We start from the raw sequence: 20,519 nt of genomic DNA on the forward strand, positions 1-20,519 counted from the left end.
ATTCTGGATCATAACTACTTCTTATTTTATGGTAACTTTAATCTCCAGTCATTTGGAGCTGCTATGGGGACTATTTTTATGTTGATTTATGAAAGCTATGTATCTTTTGGGGGTAACCAAAATTTTTACTCCCAGCTAGAGAACAATAATTAATATGCCAATTTACTCTACACTTAAGCAGTACTTGTATTGACACTTTAGAAATTAGTACCCGGGTTTGTTTGTATGAATCTGACTAAAAGTTTCAAATGGAGTTCTATCGGGTAAGATTAGTCATTGACCATTGTGGTCCCTATCGACAATACCACTATTTAAAAAATGTAGGCACCAGTTATTCGATTTTCTTGCAAATATTCACCCTACAAGGGGTCATAGCCGTTGAGATAGTGTAAAGAAAACCGTGCGCAACAGGGGTGTCAACGCAATGGAGTTGTCAATAAACGGTAAAGATAACCTCCCGAAAGGTTTGCGACGAGGATGGGATTCGAACCCATGCATGCAGAGCACAATGGATTAGCAGTCCATCGCCTTAACCACTCGGCCACCTCGTCTAGTTGATTGCCGTTAATTCTTGCACGACATCACATGGCTTACCACATTTGCAATTTATGAAGAACGTAACTTGCATTCTTATGGGGTTTCCTCTTAAATACAAATATCTTCACCACCCCTCACTGATACAAAAAAAAAAGCTATAAAAAAAAACAAAGGCCAAGTAACCAAAACAGACGTCAATACATTTGGTCATTATCTTATGCTTGTCGTTCTGCAAGTGCTTGGAGCTTTTATTAAAGTTGTTAGAATTTGGTAATTTTGGGGTATCTTCCTTTTCTTAAAAAACTCCTATCTTAACATGGTTCTAAAACTCACAGTCTATACTGGGTCACAAATAAATGCGTGTCTAGAGGAGTTTTGGCCTAGGTCTCCATGATGATTTCTCTCTGGATGCTCTAAAGGGCACGTTGGGTAGCGTGGGTAGTGTATGGGCGGGTGTTATCTTAGTAAAACACCATGTCTCCTGAGTAAAACATGGCAGTAGCACAGATTTCATAACCCCACTCGATCAAAACTTTTAAATTGCCCCTATGACTTATCAAATGTTTTTTGAAAACTCAATGACACTTTAAAGCACCTTGGTCAGCCCTCCTCGAAATGCATGGACATGGAAGATCCTCCATTTGAAATATGCAGTCTTTGCAGTTGCTCTATGCGCTGGCTAAAATAGTAGTGCTGAGCTGGGCACCTTTCCTCTCGTGTTCACTTTAAGGTTGCCTTGACAGATACCTTTTTGTGGGGTCTTGTAAAAGCACCCTGTTGATGTTTATTTTTGTCCAGTTTCTTTGGTTAGAAATTTTTCACTTGTGCATTTTCAAGCATTCTTTCTACTTTCGAGAAGTGTATGGGAAAACGGCCTGATAAAAACCCATACCTAGAACATGCTACATTTTGAAGTAAAAATGCCATGTACCTGAAAAACATACACACACAAAAATGAGAAGAAAATGCAAGACAAATGCAAAGTTTCCAAAAATGGAAAGAATAATGCCGCAAAAAATGGGGTATTTTTCTAAATACACACTCTAACATCACCCTAAAGGGTAACTGAGCATTGTTTTCTGCAGAAAACTTCTTAAAAAAACGGACTATTTCTAATTTCTTTCTGCATATAGTGATACCTTTTTAAGGCTCTTGGTGGGAGAGCCGTGGGCATATTTGGAGGACATGTCGCATCTTTAAGTTGTTGAGTCTAAAATTGAACAAGTGTTGGCTCCTGGTAGCCCTAAGTGTCACCTTCGTAGGGTGAATTCACACGGGCTTGAATTTTATGCCACAAACAAATATGCCTCAAAATCCTCAGGCTTAACAAGTGGTTTTTCATGAGCATTTACATGCCAATTTGTCTCTGACTGGCTGCCGATTTCACACCTTGCAAAGGGAAGGATGAAATCAACAGCAATTCCGTGGCAAATCTCCATCTTAATCTATATGTAAGACACGGATTTTGTGGCAGATTATGTAGTGGACAGAGCTAGTTACTGTAGAGCTATTCAAAGTGAAGTGAGCTACCTCAAAACAGCTGATCGGAATGGGTGTGGGGTGTCCAACCCCTGCCGATCAGAAATGAGTGGCCTATCCTGAACAGAGGCTGTCAATAGTACATTTTTAAACTACCTTTCAAACATCTGGTGAAGCTACCATCCAAACAAGTTGGTTTAATCGTGAAATGAATATAATTCATTCTGGATCATAACTACTTCTTATTTTATGGTAACTTTAACCCCTTAAGGACTCAGCCCTATTTCACCTTAAGGACTTTGCCATTTTTTGCAAATCTGACCAGTGTCACTTTAAGTGCTGATAACTTTAAAACGCTTTGACTTATCCAGGCCGTTCTGAGATTGTTTTTTCGTCACATATTGTACTTCATGACACTGCTAAAATTGGGTCAAAAAAGTTAATTTTTTTGCATAAAAAAATACCATATTTACCAAAAATTTTGAAAAATTTGCAAATTTCAAAGTTTCAGTTTCTCTACTTCTGTAATACATAGTAATACCCCCAAAAATTTTGATGACTTTACATTCCCCATATGTCTACTTCATGTTTGTAGCATTTTGGGATTGATATTTTATTTTTTGGGGATGTTACAAGGCTTAGAAGTTTAGAAGCAAATCTTGAAATTTTTCAGAAATTTACAAAAACCAAATTTTTAGGGACCACTACAGGTCTGAAGTCACTTTGCGAGGCTTACATAATAGAAACCGCCCAAAAATGACCCCATTCTATAAACTACACCCCTCAAGGTATTCAAAACTGATTTTACAAGCTTCGTTAACCCTTTAGGTATTGCACAAGAGTTATTTGCAAATGGGGATGAAATTTGAGAATTTCATTTTTTTGCTTAATTTTCCATTTTAACCCATTTTTACACTAACAAAGCAAGGGTTAACAGCTAAACAAGACTGTATCTTTATTGCCCTGACTCTGCCGTTTACAGAAACACCCCATATGTGGCCGTAAACTACTGTACGGGCACACAGTAGGGCGTAGAGTGAAAGGTGCTCCGTTTGGTTTTTGGAGGGCTGATTTTGCTGGACTGTTTTTTTGACACCATGTCCCATTTGAAGCCCCCTGATGCACCCCTAGAGTAGAAACTCCATAAAAGTGACCCCATCTAAGAAACTACACCCCTCAAGGTATTCAAAACTGATTTTACAAACTTTGTTAACCCTTTAGGTGTTGCACAAGATTTAATGGAAAATAGAGATACAATTTTAAAATTTCACTTTTTGGGCAGATTTTCATTTTAATATTTTTTTTCCAGTTACAAAGCAAGGGTTAACAGCCAAACAAAACTCATTATTTATGGCCCTGATTCTGTAGTTTACAGAAACATCCCATATGTGTTTGTAAACCGCTGTACGGGCACACAGCAGGGCGCAGAAGGAAAGGAATGCCATACGATTTTTGGAAGGTAGATTTTGCTGGACTGGTTTTTTTGACACCATGTCCCATTTGAAGCCCCCCTGATGCACCCCTAGAGTAGAAACTCCAAAAAAGTGACCCCATTTTAGAAAGTAAGGAATAAGGTGGCAGCTTTGTTGGTACTAGTTTAGGGTACATATGATTTTTGGTTGCTCTCTTTTACACTTTTTGTGCGGCAAGGTAACAAGAAATAGCTTTTTTGGCCCGTTTTTTTTTTTTTTTGTTATTTACAACATTCATCTGACAGGTTAGATCATGTGGTAATTTTATAGAGCAGGTTGTCGCGGACGCGGCGATACCTAATATGTATACAATTTTTTTTATTTATGTAAGTTTTATACAATAACTTCATTTTTAAAACCCAAAAAAGTTTTAGTGTCTCTATAGTCTAAGAGCCATAGTTTTTTCAGTTTTTGGGCGATTATCTTGAGTAGGGTCTCATTTTTTGCGGGATGCGATGACGGTTTGATTGGCACTATTTTGGGGTGCATATGACTTTTTGATAGCTTGTTATTACACTTTTTGTGACGTAAGATGACAAAAAATGGCTTTTTTTACACCGTTTTTATTTTTTACGGAGGTCATCTGAGGGGTTAGATCATGTGATATTTTTATAGAGCCGGTCGATACGGACGCGGCGATACCCAATATGTATACTTTATTTTTATTTATGTAAGTTTTACACAATGATTTCATTTTGAAACAAAAAAAATCATGTTTTAGTGTTTCTTTAGTCTAAGAGCCATAGTTTTTTCAGTTTTTGGGCGATTATCTTGGGTAGGGTATTATTTTTGCGGGATGAGATGACGGTTTGATTGGTACTATTTTGGCGTACATGTGACTTTTTTGATCACTTTTATTACATTTTTTGGGAAGTAAGGTGGGCAAAATTTCAATTTTCTCATAGTTTTTATTTTTTTATTTTTATGGTGTTCACCGTGCGGGGAAAGTAACATGACCGTTTTATAGATCAGGTCGTTACGGACGCGGCGATACCTAATATGTGTAGTGTATTTTATTTTCTTAATTTTTATTCAGTGATGAATGTTTTTTTTTTTATCTTAACTTTTTTCACTTTTTTTTACTTTTTTTTTTACCCAGACCCACTTGGTTCTGGAAGATCCAGTGGGTCTGATGTCTGTATAATACAGTACAGTACAATATATATTGTTCTGTACTGTATTTTACTTACACTGAACAGATCTATGCTTTTAGCACAGATCTGTTTAGCACCATGGACAGCAGGACGCCTGAGCAGGCGTCCTGTTGCCATGGGAACCTTCCCCGTCTGCCACAACTTCGCAGACGGGGAAGGGTAAGCACAGGGCTGAGGGGGGCTCTCTGGGGGCTCTTTCCCTCTCCATCGGGGGGCTGCAAAGGCACAGCAGCCCCCCGATGGAGAGGGAGGGAGCTCCCTGACCGATGACAGTTAACTTTTTCCATACAGCGGTCCGTACGGACCGCGGTATGGAAAGGGTTAAACGGCTGACATCTGCACAGATGTCAGCCGTTTATACCAGGGTGCCAGCAATGTGCTGGCACCCTGGTATAACCACTAGAAGCCAACGATCATTCATGGGGAGGCGGGCGGGGGATCGTGTTCCCGCCTGCCGCACCGCCCGCCTCCCGCAACGCCCCCACCGCATGCGACACCCCCTTCGCACCACCCGCCGGCATCAAATCGTGCAGGGGTGCAGGGGGGGTGAAAAATATTGATTATAGGCACTCAAAAGTTTCTGATCGCCGCGGTCTGAATTGACCTGCGGTTTGCTGCGATCGCCGACACGGGGGGGTCACAGGATGCCGGCTGAAGGATTTCAGCCGAAATCCCGTTCTGATTAACCCCTGGGGCGCCGGAATACTGATTTCAAGTTAGGACGTACAGGTACGCCCTGAGTCCTTAAGGACTCGGGAAATAGGGCGTACCGATACGCCCTGCGTCCTTAAGGGGTTAATCTCCAGTCATTTGGAGCTGCTATGGGGACTATTTTTATGTTGATTTATGAAAGCTATGTATCATTGGGGGTAACCAAAATTTTTACTCCCAGCTAGAGAACAATAATTAATATGCCAATTTACTCTACACTTAAGCAGTACTTGTATTGACACTTTAGAAATTAGTACCCGGGTTTGTTTGTATGAATCTGACTAAAAGTTTCAAATGGAGTTCTATCGGGTAAGATTAGTCATTGACCATTGTGGTCCCTATCGACAATACCACTATTTAAAAAATGTAGGCACCAGTTATTCGATTTTCTTGCAAATATTCACCCTACAAGGGGTCATAGCCGTTGAGATAGTGTAAAGAAAACCGTGCGCAACAGGGGTGTCAACGCAATGGAGTTGTCAATAAACGGTAAAGATAACCTCACGAAAGGTTTGCGACGAGGATGGGATTCGAACCCATGCATGCAGAGCACAATGGATTAGCAGTCCATCGCCTTAACCACTCGGCCACCTCGTCTAGTTGATTGCCGTTAATTCTTGCACGACATCACATGGCTTACCACATTTGCAATTTATGAAGAACGTAACTTGAATTCTTATGGGGTTTCCTCTTAAATACAAATATCTTCACCACCCCTCACTGATACAAAAAAAAAGCTATAAAAAAAACAAAGGCCAAGTAACCAAAACAGACGTCAATACATTTGGTCATTATCTTATGCTTGTCGTTCTGCAAGTGCTTGGAGCTTTTATTAAAGTTGTTAGAATTTGGTAATTTTGGGGTATCTTCCTTTTCTTAAAAAACTCCTATCTTAACATGGTTCTAAAACTCACAGTCTATACTGGGTCACAAATAAATGCGTGTCTAGAGGAGTTTTGGCCTAGGTCTCCATGATGATTTCTCTCTGGATGCTCTAAAGGGCACGTTGGGTAGCGTGGGTAGTGTATGGGCGGGTGTTATCTTAGTAAATCTTTGCAGTTGCATGGACATGGAAGATCCTCCATTTGAAATATGCAGTCTTTGCAGTTGCTCTATGCGCTGGCTAAAATAGTAGTGTTGAGCTGGGCACCTTTGCTCTCGTGTTCACTTTAAGGTTGCCTTGACAGATACCTTTTTGTGGGGTCTTGTAAAAGCACCCTGTTGATGTTTATTTTTGTCCAGTTTCTATGGTTAGAAATTTTTCACTTGTGCATTTTCAAGCATTCTTTCTACTTTCGAGAAGTGTATGGGAAAACGGCCTGATAAAAACCCATACCTAGAACATGCTACATTTTGAAGTAAAAATGCCATGTACCTGAAAAACATACACTTGTTCCAAAGATATACCATACACATGTAGAGGCACTTCTGATTCTATTTTCATATAGTGCAATACTACTGGTTGCCTACTCTTGACATGTGTATATTGATCAATGACATTAAAATTTAGCTTTTATTACTAACTAATTAAAATGGAAATGAACTACCTCACCTAATGTTAAAACTATCTAATAGAGCCTCTGATATGCCGTTTATTTTGCTAGCTGATAGTAGTGGCCTGGTAGCGGCGCGCTTGCTCCAGTCACCACTCAGTGATACTAAGCGGAGTCTATATTTGTAACGCACAGAGGTCTATTTTAGCCTAAAAACTCATACACTGCCCCCCCACAGCACCTCTGAGATGCAAATAATCAATCTATCAAATATTTCCCTGGATTCTGAACATGAAAGACTTATACAAAAAGGACTCTCGTATACACCAGCACCATATTTTGACTGCTTCACTTGGGTAAAAGATATAAATCTATTTGCCAGAAAATTGGCTCTACATAAAGAATTTAAAAATAAAGAAAAAGATACCCAAGAAATGATAAGACGTGAACAAGAAGCAGTCCAAAAATTGAAAGAATTACAACAGGAACATCTTGGTCAAATTCCAGTACCTAAAGCACCATTTACCACTATGAGCCCCCAGTCAAAATTCACACCACCCTTCACGAAATATAATAATATACAAACCTTTGTAGATCTAGTCACCATAGAACTACAAAAAATAAAAGCTAAAAAATCAGATGTTAATAGTAATCTCACAGCTAAGGAAAAGATAGCCTTACAAGAATTAATTCTAAATCAAAGTTTAGAAATAAAGCCGTCAGACAAAGGGGGGAACATAGTGGTTATGGAGAAAAAAGAGTACAAAAGCATGGTCATGGACCTTTTACAAGATAAAAATACTTATAAAAAATTAAAAACTAATCCAACCACTCAATATGTTCATGAAATAAAAAATATTCTACAACATGCTAAGGAAAAAAATCTTATTACTAAGGAGGAGTTCAAAGTCATGTTCAAACCTAATCCAGTCATGGCAACATTTTATGCCATCCCAAAGATACACAAAAACCGAGTTCCCATCCCAGGGAGACCAATTGTATCGGGAAATTAAAGTTTATGTGAGGGCCTAAGTGCCTATGTCGACGAGGTGATATCCCCATTTGTCCCCAGTCTGACATCATATCTAAAGGACACCAAAGATGTACTGTTGAAACTACAAAATATATCTGTTGATAAGGAGATGCTATTAGCAAGTCTGGACGTTGAGGCGCTATATACTAGCATACAACACTCAAAAGGCCTAGAAGCAATAAAATACTATTTGGATACCAGAGGAACACAATACAAAGAACATAACGAGTTTGTCCTGTCAATACTACAATTTCTACTCACACACAACTACTTTCATTATTATTTGCAGACCACTGGTACCGCAATGGGTACGAAATGTGCACCGAATTTTGCAAATTTTTTTTAGGGTGGTGGGAAGATAGAACAGTTTTCACTGAGGCACATAGTAAATTTACAAAGCATATCACATATTGGGGTCGTTATATTGACGACGTCATCCTACTGTGGGAAGGCCCTAAGCTAGAATTTCACGAATTTGTAAAAATTCTTAATATTAACACTGTAGGACTCACATTCACTGGAGAAATTGATGAACACCAACTCAATTTCTTAGATATTACCCTTAAGATAACAGATGGAATCATCATAACAGAGATATACAGAAAGCCGACATCAAGTAATAGCCTTCTCCACTGGTCAAGCTACCATCCCATGCCACTCAAAAAAGGTATACCAGTGGGCCAGTACCTGAGAGCGAGAAGGAATTGTTCCACTGATGAAGCTTTCGAACGTGAAAGCTGTACTCTATATCAAAGATTTATAGAACGTGGGTACCCAAAAAAAGTGCTTCATAAGGCCTATCGGAAGGCGAAGGCAAAAAACAGGACTGACCTACTTCAAAATAATAAAACTCCAATACCTAAAAAAACAGTACGGTGCATTGGCACCTTCGATATCAAACATCAAGAAGTGAGTAAAATCCTAAATAAATATTGGAATGTCTTAAAATTGGATGATGACATTAAAAATGTCATATCTGAACATCCCACAATAACATACAGAAGAGGGCCCAATCTAAAAGAACAACTAGTACACAGCCACTTTCAAGAAAACTATCAAAAAACAGAAGCAAAAACAACGTGGCTCACCACTAAAGGGTCCTATCCGTGTGGTAATTGCCAGTTCTGTAGTAAAATGAGAGCATGTAAGCAGTTCCAAAATCCAGTCGATAACAAAATCTACAAAATCGATCAATATATCAACTGTAAGACTACAGGAGTAGTCTACGCTATAGAATGCGGATGCCCCAAAATATACGTGGGAAAAACCATCCAAGAGCTTCGTAGAAGAGTTTCAAAACATCTCAGTGATATAAATCTCAAAACAGATACCACACTATCTAAACATATCCAAGCTGAGCATAATGGTAAAAGCGACAGTTTAAAAATATGGGGCATAATAAAAATCAAGCCTGGCCCTAGACAGGGCGATTTAGACAAAAAATTACAGCGTGAAGAAACACGCTGGATATATAGACTAAAAAGTCTTTCACCCCAGGGACTCAATGAAGGATTTACCTATGCATCCTTCTTGTAAAAAATGACATTATCAATATTGCCAATAACAATTATTATTATCAAAAGAAATAATAAATAATAAATTAGAATTAGACCACCTACCATACAATAATAGATAAGTGACAAGCGAAGAACCATCAACAATAAATAATATATTAAAATAAAAAATTAATAATTATATAAAATAAATTACCTCCGAGCAGACTCAACTCAATCTAAAAAATAAAGAAAAAGGACAAATCATCTATTATTTACTCATATCAAAATAATTAAAAATAATAAAAAATATGTCAAAATACAGAAAACAAAATATTACTAAAATATTATTAATTCATATCAAAATAATAAAAAACAATAAAAAATAAAAAATAATAAATAAGAAGAAAAATGATATGTTAAAATACGGGTAAAATACGGGTAACAAAATATCAAAAAACAAAAATGTTACATAAAAAATAAATATTTGAAAATAATCAAAAATAAAGACCTAATAATCCAGTGATAATATTCATCAATATCAATAATCAATTATACCAAATATTGTACAGCATATAAAGTAGAGAAAGTATGCTATTACCAAGCAAAACACTATCAGCTAATATAGCATATCAAAAACTAAGTGCCTGAGCAAGCGCAGGAGAATCGATAAAAGCCCCATAGCAATGACAGAATAATTTCTGAAGATCTGTATAAGGATGGGAGCATGCGCAGAACTATCAGCAGGTCAGCATAGAAAATCTCTACTAAATGCAGTATAATAAAGTTTGATCATTTGAATGAAAGTTGGTACCCATAAGAACTATAGATATTCATCCCAATTCATAACTTACAGCTTCGGCTAACGTTTCGTCAGGAGAATAGCACTAACAAAAAATCTAAGTGCGGTGACATGCGCGAGATCTCGGATCAAATCGCGGGATCACAGACGTCACCAAAACAGAGCAGACCCATAGGAAGAACTGACGAATCGGGATATCCGATACTAGGAACAATACAACAAAGTACAAAATAACTAGTCAGTGACGGAGTACGTCACAAAAGAGGAGGTTATAAATAGGTCGCGTCACTCGCATCTTATTGTAGACTGCCTGTGCCCCTGAAGACGCCATGTATATGGCGAAACATGTCGGGGGGCAGTGTATGAGTTTTTAGGCTAAAATAGACCTCTGTGCGTTACAAATAGAGACTCCGCTTAGTATCACTGAGTGGTGACTGGAGCAAGCGCGCCGCTACCAGGCCACTACTATCATAGCACAGCTAGCAAAATAAACGGCATATCAGAGGCTCTATTAGATAGTTTTAACATTAGGTGAGGTAGTTAATTTCCATTTTAATTAGTTAGTAATAAAAGCTATATTTTAATGTCATTGATCAATATACACATGTCAAGAGAAAGCAACCAGTAGTATTGCACTATATGAAAATAGAATGAAAAACATACACACACAAAAATGAGAAGAAAATGCAAGACAAATGCAAAGTTTCCAAAAATGGAAAGAATAATGCCGCAAAAAATTGTGTATTTTTCTAAATACACACTCTAACATCACCCTAAAGGGTAACTGAGCATTGTTTTCTGCAGAAAACTTCTTAAAAAAACGGACTATTTCTAATTTCTTTCTGCATATAGTGATACCTTTTTAAGGCTCTTGGTGGGAGAGCCGTGGGCATTTTTGGAGGACATGTCGCATCTTTGAGTTGTTGAGTCTAAAATTGAACAAGTGTTGGCTCCTGGTAGCCCTAAGTGTCACCTTCGTAGGGTGAATTCACACGGGCTTGAATTTTATGCCACAAACAAATATGCCTCAAAATCCTCAGGCTTAACAAGTGGTTTTTCATGAGCATTTACATGCCAATTTGTCTCTGACTGGCTGCCGATTTCACACCTTGCAAAGGGAAGGATGAAATCAACAGCAATTCCGTGGCAAATCTCCATCTTAATCTAGATGTAAGACACAGATTTAGTGGCAGATTATGTAGTGGACAGAGCTAGTTACTGTAGAGCTATTCAAAGTGAAGTGAGCTACCTCAAAACAGCTGATCGGAATGGGTGTGGGGTGTCCAACCCCTGCCGATCAGAAATGAGTGGCCTATCCTGAACATAGGCTGTCAATAGTACATTTTTAAACTACCTTTCAAACATCTGGTGAAGCTACCATCCAAACAAGTTGGTTTAATCGTGAAATGAATATAATTCATTCTGGATCATAACTACTTCTTATTTTATGGTAACTTTAATCTCCAGTCATTTGGAGCTGCGATGGGGACTATTTTTATGTTGATTTATGAAAGCTATGTATCTTTTGGGGGTAACCAAAATTTTTACTCCCAGCTAGAGAACAATAATTAATATGCCAATTTACTCTACACTTAAGCAGTACTTGTATTGACACTTTAGAAATTAGTACCCGGGTTTGTTTGTATGAATCTGACTAAAAGTTTCAAATGGAGTTCTATCGGGTAAGATTAGTCATTGACCATTGTGGCCCCTATCGACAATACCACTATTTAAAAAATGTAGGCACCAGTTAATCGATTTTCTTGCAAATATTCACCCTACAAGGGGTCATAGCCATTAAGATAGTGTAAAGAAAACCGTGGAGTTGTGAATAAACGGTAAAGATAACCTCCAGAAAGGTTTGCGACGAGGATGGGATTCAAACCCATGCATGCAGAGCACAATAGATTAGCAGTCCATCGCCTTAACCACTCGGCCACCTCGTCTAGTTGATTGCCGTTAATTCTTGCACGACATCACATGGCTTACCACATTTGCAATTTATGAAGAACGTAATTTGCATTCTTATGGGGTTTCCTCTTAAATACAAATATCTTCACCACCCCTCACTGATACAAAAAAAAAAGCTATAAAAAAAACAAAGGCCAAGTAACCAAAACAGACGTCAATACATTTGGTCATTATCTTATGCTTGTCGTTCTGCAAGTGCTTGGAGCTTTTCTTAAAGTTGTTAGAATTTGGTAATTTTGGGGTATCTTCCTTTTCTTAAAAAACTCCTATATTAACATAGTTCTAAAACTCACAGTCTATACTGGGTCACAAATAAATGCGTGTCTAGAGGAGTTTTGGCCTAGGTCTCCATGATGATTTCTCTCTGGATGCTCTAAAGGGCACGTTGGGTAGCGTGGGTAGTAGAGTTGAGCGAACACCTGGATGTTCGGGTTCGAGAAGTTCGGCCGAACTTCCCGGAAATGTTCGGGTTCGGGATCTGAACCCGAACTGAACTTCGTCCCGAACCCCATTGAAGTCAATGGGGACCCGAACTTTTCGGCACTAAAAAGGCTGTAAAACAGCCCAGGAAAGAGCTAGAGGGCTGCAAAATGCAGCAACATGTTGGTAAATCCCCTGCAAAAAAATGTGGATAGGGAAATGAATTAAAATAAAAATTAAAAAAATAAAAATGACCCAATATCAATTGGACAGAGGTCCCATAGCAGAGAATCTGGCTTCACATCAGCAGAGAATCAGTCTCTTCATGCCATAACAAAGAATCTGGCTTCATGTCAGCAGAGAATCAGTCTCTTCATGCCATAGCAGAGAATCTGGCTTCATGTCACCCACCACTGGAAGAGGCCACTGTCACATATTTAGGCCTCGGCACCCAGACAGAGGAGAGCGGTCCCGTAACAGAGAATCTGGCCTTATGTCAGCGCAGAATCTGTCTTCATGTCATAGCAGAACAGGCTTCACGTCACCCACCACTGGAACAGGCCACTGTCACACATTTAGGCCCCGGCACCCAGACAGGGAAGAGGTTCATTCAACTTTGGGTTGCCCCACAATATAATGGTAAATATGAGCTCATATACCCCGCATCCCCTGACGAAGCCACAGCCAGTGGCGAAACATGTCGGGAGGGGTGGTATAGAGCGGAACATCTTTTAGTACAGTGCACAGTGTAAGGAAATTGTTACTAACATGCGGCGGTACATAGCCGAGTAGACAAGGAGAGTGTCACAGCACAGGAATTTGACTACAGTGGCGGTCGTTGCCTGTAGGATATAGCAATAGAAGACGGAGTGCAGACTGTAATCAGTGGCAGAGAGGAGGCAAACAGTGGCTAGGGAGACTGGTGATATCACTCAGCCTTGTGGCTGAGACAAACAGCCATCCAATATAGAGGACTAGCAACATTGTTATTTTTCTAGTAACCTTAAAATAAGGTACTAGATAGAAGCAAACATTGGCAGGAGAGGCATATTCACCAGTGCTCCTGTAGGTGATCCATTGTCAGCAAATTGAATCGGTAACCGCCAGTGGTAATACCATCCCATACCAGCTGGTGGGATGAGGTTGCCCTATTTAGGGATCCCGATTCACCGTATATGTAGTCACTTCCTGAAAATGTAATTACACTACTCCGGCACTACCCCATAACATACACTGAAGCACTAATGATTTTAAAGTGTATTGTTGTTTTGTATAGAGTGTTTTGTCCATTAAACAATAAAGACAAAAATTTTAACATTTGTTAGGGACCCCTACAGGGATTACAGGTCTCAACAGACCATTGCTACAATTATATAAATATCCCGAGGGTCTTTAAAAGGGACTTTGATTGTATACATTGAAGAAATGTTAATACCCTCGTAATTCAAAAGGACTGATACAATACTTTTGAAAGAAGCCAATTTTACCCACAATTGACGCTGCAACGAACAAAAAGGATTGCTATTTCTGCTATTAAGGTGAAGGGATTTCTAGTAAATAATGTATCTATAGTTAAGAAAAATGTGTCTGTAGTACTCTTTTGGTAATAAAAAGGACAGCTGACCACGATATTATAGAAACGCACAACACTCTGACACGCAACTCTTACGCTACAAGATCAGTCAATACCTAGCTTTCTGACCCTGTTTCTCTCCAATGCCTTTTTGACAAAATGCCTACTGCCTGCCTCTTCTAACCAATTGCTCTACTACTTTTAATAGAAGCTTGCTTTTCCCTCATGATGTCAAAAAACTACTAATAAGAAAGAGTGAATAGTGTGCCTCTAGGAGAAAGTTAGTTCCAGTTTAGAATGGGACACTGAGAGTGAGCATTTCCTCTCTATGAAATTTCTAAAGATTCGTTTTTCCCATTTCATTAACTAAATTGGGTTTAAAACCTGGTAATTTCGCTATGAAGTCTAGTATGAGAAGATATCCGTAGCACTGACCAGCAAACTTATGCGTTTCCGTCACCAGTATTTCGGCTTTTGGGCTATCTAAATATATGTACAAATACTCGAATGAACAGTAGAAAGATCGGTGTAATGATCTTTCTACACCTAGGCCTAAATCCAGGATAAATAGGCATCCACTGCTTCTACAGGAAAGATTTCACCATCAGTAAACATGATGATTCTTTCCAGTAAGTGGAGTGAGACTATGGACCTTTCCAACACAGAATGTTGAGATCCTTGATTTGTTAAAAAGCTCAATAGTTACCTGGCCAGCTTTTATTCAGCCATGGAATATTCAGAACTGGTTTAAGAAGTTATTTTGTTTTCCATATTGGCAGTCAGGGAGGAGTTTATCACCCTAATTAGACTGTATCTTATATGCCAAAAAAAACATGACCTCAGGGTGATCTAAAGACATGCCATCAGCAATTAAGAAGGTATTTCCGCTACTCACATCAAACCGAAAGGCGCTTCGGATCTCAATGTGCTTAAAAACACCCTTCCTTGTCATATGGAGTCAGACATGGTACCATTGTGCCATGACATTGGTTACCATCATGCAGTCAAAAATAGTTTGAGGACCAACTGCTGGTTAAGACTGATGTATGGTCCTTTTGCTCTTACTGTTAAGCAAAACATCTTAGTTAAAAACACCTTCAACACTTTCTTTAACCTAAAATGACAAAATGCTCAGATTTTTCAATCTTAAGGAAAGTTAACACCATGCCAAATTTTACTCTATTTAAGAGAGTAAGCGTTACAGGTTGTAATTGCAGATTAATGTTATGCTGTTTACTCATTCTATGATGAAAAGAATAACTGACCCCGACGAGATTTGAACACGCAACCTTCTGATCTGGAGTCAGACGCGCTACCACGAGGTCAAGGGATGACTTTCATGCTGTTCTTCACCATCACCGATGTACCTGTAAAGAAATGATAACACCCTGCTAATTCTAAATAACTGATCAACCAATTTTAAAAGATGGCAATTTTTCCCACAATCCCTACTGCAAAGACCAAGAAGGATTGCACTTTGTGTCCTTAAGGTGAAGGCAATTCTAGTAAATAATGTGACTCTATTTAAGAAAAATGTTTTTGTAGTACTCATGTAGTGATCAAAAAGACACCTGACCACAAATCATAGTTAAAACAACTTAAACCCATTACTTAACCTAAAATGACAAACTGCTCAGAATTTTCAGGCTTACGGAAAGTTAACATCATGGCAAACTATACTCTTCTTAAGAGAGCAATGGGAAACGGTTGAAGTTAGCAGGTTAAGGGCCATGCTGTTTACTCATTATATAACAAAAACATAACTGACCCTGACGTGATTTGAACACGCAACCTTCTGATCTGGAGTCAGACACGCTACCATTGCGCCACAAGGTCAAAAGACTGTGTTTGGTTGGGACCTTTACCATCACCAATGTTTGTTGAAGAAATGTTAATACCCTCGTAATTCAAAAGGACTGATACAATACTTTTGAAAGAAGCCAATTTTACCCACAATTGACGCTGCAACGAACAAAAAGGATTGCTATTTCTGCTATTAAGGTGAAGGGATTTCTAGTAAATAATGTATCTATAGTTAAGAAAAATGTGTCTGTAGTACTCATTTGGTAATAAAAAGGACAGCTGACCACGATATTATAGAAACGCACAACACTCTGACACGCAACTCTTGCGCTACAAGATCAGTCAATACCTAGCTTTCTGACCCTGTTTCTCTCCAATGCCTTTTTGACAAAATGCCTACTGCCTGCCTCTTCTAACCAATTGCTCTACTACTTTTAATAGAAGCTTGCTTTTCCCTCATGATGTCAAAAAACTACTAATAAGGAAGAGTGAATAGTGTGCCTCTAGGAGAAAGTTAGTTCCAGTAAAGAATGGGACACTGAGAGTGAGCATTTCCTCTCTATGAAATTTCTAAAGATGCGTTTTTCCCATTTCATTAACTAAATTGGGTTTAAAACCTGGTAATTTCGCTATGAAGTCTAGTATGAGAAGATATCCGTAGCACTGACCAGCAAACTTATGCGTTTCCGTCACCAGTATTTCGGCTTTTGGGCTATCTAAATATATGTACAAATACTCGAATGAACAGTAGAAAGATCGGTGTAATGATCTTTCTACACCTAGGCCTAAATCCAGGATAAATAGGCATCCACTGCTTCTACAGGAAAGATTTCACCATCAGTAAACATGATGATTCTTTCCAGTAAGTGGAGTGAGACTATGGACCTTTCCAACACAGAATGTTGAGATCCTTGATTTGTTAAAAAGCTCAATAGTTACCTGGCCAGCTTTTATTCAGCCATGGAATATTCAGAACTGGTTTAGGAAGTTATTTTGTTTTCCATATTGGCAGTCAGGGAGGAGTTTATCACCCTAATTAGACTGTATCTTATATGCCAAAAAAAAACATGACCTCAGGGTGATCTAAAGACATGCCATCAGCAATTAAGAAGGTATTTCCGCTACTCACATCAAACCGAAAGGCGCTTCGGATCTCAATGTGCTTAAAAACACCCTTCCTTGTCATATGGAGTCAGACATGGTACCATTGTGCCATGACATTGGTTACCATCATGCAGTCAAAAATAGTTTGAGGACCAACTGCTGGTTAAGACTGATGTATGGTCCTTTTGCTCTTACTGTTAAGCAAAACATCTTAGTTAAAAACACCTTCAACACTTTCTTTAACCTAAAATGACAAAATGCTCAGATTTTTCAATCTTAAGGAAAGTTAACACCATGCCAAATTTTACTCTTCTTAAGAGAGTAAGCGGAACAGGTTGTAATTGCAGATTAATGTTATGCTGTTTACTCATTCTATGATGAAAAGAATAACTGACCCCGACGTGATTTGAACACGCAACCTTCTGATCTGGAGTCAGACGCGCTACCGTTGCGCCACGAGGTCAAGGAATGACTTTTATGCTGTTCCTCACCATCACCGATGTACCTGTAAAGAAATGATAACACCCTGCTAATTCTAAATAACTGATCAACCAATTTTAAAAGATGGCAATTTTTCCCACAATCCCTACTGCAAAGACCAAGAAGGATTGCACTTTGTGTCCTTAAGGTGAAGGCAATTCTAGTAAATAATGTGACTCTATTTAAGAAAAATGTTTTTGTAGTACTCATGTAGTGATCAAAAAGACACCTGACCACAAATCATAGTTAAAACAACTTAAACCCATTACTTAACCTAAATTGACAAACTGCTCAGAATTTTCAGGCTTACGGAAAGTTAACATCATGGCAAACTATACTCTTCTTAAGAGAGCAATGGGAAACGGTTGAAGTTAGCAGGTTAAGGGCCATGCTGTTTACTCATTATATAACAAAAACATAACTGACCCTGACGTGATTTGAACACGCAACCTTCTGATCTGGAGTCAGACACGCTACCATTGCGCCACGAGGTCACAAGACTGTGTTGGGTTGGGACCTTTACCATCACCAATGTTTGTTGAAGAAATGTTAATACCCTCGTAATTCAAAAGGACTGATACAATACTTTTGAAAGAAGCCAATTTTACCCACAATTGACGCTGCAACGAACAAAAAGGATTGCTATTTCTGCTATTAAGGTGAAGGGATTTCTAGTAAATAATGTATCTATAGTTAAGAAAAATGTGTCTGTAGTACTCATTTGGTAATAAAAAGGACAGCTGACCACGATATTATAGAAACGCACAACACTCTGACACGCAACTCTTACGCTACAAGATCAGTCAATACCTAGCTTTCTGACCCTGTTTCTCTCCAATGCCTTTTTGACAAAATGCCTACTGCCTGCCTCTTCTAACCAATTGCTCTACTACTTTTAATAGAAGCTTGCTTTTCCCTCATGATGTCAAAAAACTACTAATAAGGAAGAGTGAATAGTGTGCCTCTAGGAGAAAGTTAGTTCCAGTAAAGAATGGGACACTGAGAGTGAGCATTTCCTCTCTATGAAATTTCTAAAGATGCGTTTTTCCCATTTCATTAACTAAATTGGGTTTAAAACCTGGTAATTTCGCTATGAAGTCTAGTATGAGAAGATATCCGTAGCACTGACCAGCAAACTTATGCGTTTCCGTCACCAGTATTTCGGCTTTTGGGCTATCTAAATATATGTACAAATACTCGAATGAACAGTAGACAGATCGGTGTAATGATCTTTCTACACCTAGGCCTAAATCCAGGATAAATAGGCATCCACTGCTTCTACAGGAAAGATTTCACCATCAGTAAACATGATGATTCTTTCCAGTAAGTGGAGTGAGACTATGGACCTTTCCAACACAGAATGTTGAGATCCTTGATTTGTTAAAAAGCTCAATAGTTACCTGGCCAGCTTTTATTCAGCCATGGAATATTCAGAACTGGTTTAGGAAGTTATTTTGTTTTCCATATTGGCAGTCAGGGAGGAGTTTATCACCCTAATTAGACTGTATCTTATATGCCAAAAAAAAACATGACCTCAGGGTGATCTAAAGACATGCCATCAGCAATTAAGAAGGTATTTCCGCTACTCACATCAAACCGAAAGGCGCTTCGGATCTCAATGTGCTTAAAAACACCCTTCCTTGTCATATGGAGTCAGACATGGTACCATTGTGCCATGACATTGGTTACCATCATGCAGTCAAAAATAGTTTGAGGACCAACTGCTGGTTAAGACTGATGTATGGTCCTTTTGCTCTTACTGTTAAGCAAAACATCTTAGTTAAAAACACCTTCAACACTTTCTTTAACCTAAAATGACAAAATGCTCAGATTTTTCAATCTTAAGGAAAGTTAACACCATGCCAAATTTTACTCTTCTTAAGAGAGTAAGCGGAACAGGTTGTAATTGCAGATTAATGTTATGCTGTTTACTCATTCTATGATGAAAAGAATAACTGACCCCGACGTGATTTGAACACGCAACCTTCTGATCTGGAGTCAGACGCGCTACCGTTGCGCCACGAGGTCAAGGAATGACTTTCATGCTGTCCTCACCATCACCGATGTACCTGTAAAGAAATGATAACACCCTGCTAATTCTAAATAACTGATCAACCAATTTTAAAAGATGGCAATTTTTCCCACAATCCCTACTGCAAAGACCAAGAAGGATTGCACTTTGTGTCCTTAAGGTGAAGGCAATTCTAGTAAATAATGTGACTCTATTTAAGAAAAATGTTTTTGTAGTACTCATGTAGTGATCAAAAAGACACCTGACCACAAATCATAGTTAAAACAACTTAAACCCATTACTTAACCTAAATTGACAAACTGCTCAGAATTTTCAGGCTTACGGAAAGTTAACATCATGGCAAACTATACTCTTCTTAAGAGAGCAATGGGAAACGGTTGAAGTTAGCAGGTTAAGGGCCATGCTGTTTACTCATTATATAACAAAAACATAACTGACCCTGACGTGATTTGAACACGCAACCTTCTGATCTGGAGTCAGACACGCTACCATTTCGCCACAAGGTCAAAAGACTGTGTCGGGTTGGGACCTTTACCATCACCAATGTTTGTTGAAGAAATGTTAATACCCTCGTAATTCAAAAGGACTGATACAATACTTTTGAAAGAAGCCAATTTTACCCACAATTGACGCTGCAACGAACAAAAAGGATTGCTATTTCTGCTATTAAGGTGAAGGGATTTCTAGTAAATAATGTATCTATAGTTAAGAAAAATGTGTCTGTAGTACTCATTTGGTAATAAAAAGGACAGCTGACCACGATATTATAGAAACGCACAACACTCTGACACGCAACTCTTGCGCTACAAGATCAGTCAATACCTAGCTTTCTGACCCTGTTTCTCTCCAATGCCTTTTTGACAAAATGCCTACTGCCTGCCTCTTCTAACCAATTGCTCTACTACTTTTAATAGAAGCTTGCTTTTCCCTCATGATGTCAAAAAACTACTAATAAGGAAGAG

The 20,519-nt window shown here is 38.6% G+C and overlaps 8 non-coding genes across 8 annotated transcripts; all 8 read right to left on the reverse strand.

Annotated features, from left to right (window-relative positions):
• Window positions 1-469: 469 nt before the first annotated feature.
• Window positions 470-551, reverse strand: TRNAS-GCU. The gene has a single exon. It is a non-coding gene; the product is annotated as a tRNA-Ser (tRNA).
• Window positions 552-5,868: 5,317 nt separating this feature from the next.
• TRNAS-GCU lies at window positions 5,869-5,950 on the reverse strand. Its single transcript has one exon. It is a non-coding gene; the product is annotated as a tRNA-Ser (tRNA).
• A 6,088-nt stretch (window positions 5,951-12,038) lies between these two features.
• TRNAS-GCU lies at window positions 12,039-12,120 on the reverse strand. Its single transcript has one exon. It is a non-coding gene; the product is annotated as a tRNA-Ser (tRNA).
• Window positions 12,121-15,902: 3,782 nt separating this feature from the next.
• Window positions 15,903-15,974, reverse strand: TRNAW-CCA. The gene has a single exon. It is a non-coding gene; the product is annotated as a tRNA-Trp (tRNA).
• Window positions 15,975-17,436: 1,462 nt separating this feature from the next.
• TRNAW-CCA lies at window positions 17,437-17,508 on the reverse strand. The gene has a single exon. It is a non-coding gene; the product is annotated as a tRNA-Trp (tRNA).
• Window positions 17,509-17,947: 439 nt separating this feature from the next.
• Window positions 17,948-18,019, reverse strand: TRNAW-CCA. The gene has a single exon. It is a non-coding gene; the product is annotated as a tRNA-Trp (tRNA).
• Window positions 18,020-19,481: 1,462 nt separating this feature from the next.
• Window positions 19,482-19,553, reverse strand: TRNAW-CCA. The gene has a single exon. It is a non-coding gene; the product is annotated as a tRNA-Trp (tRNA).
• A 438-nt stretch (window positions 19,554-19,991) lies between these two features.
• Window positions 19,992-20,063, reverse strand: TRNAW-CCA. The gene has a single exon. It is a non-coding gene; the product is annotated as a tRNA-Trp (tRNA).
• Between the last annotated feature and the right edge of the window lie 456 nt (window positions 20,064-20,519).

The sequence above is a fragment of the Bufo bufo genome, unplaced genomic scaffold, assembly GCF_905171765.1.
Source record: "Bufo bufo unplaced genomic scaffold, aBufBuf1.1, whole genome shotgun sequence".
NCBI lineage: Eukaryota > Metazoa > Chordata > Amphibia > Anura > Bufonidae > Bufo > Bufo bufo.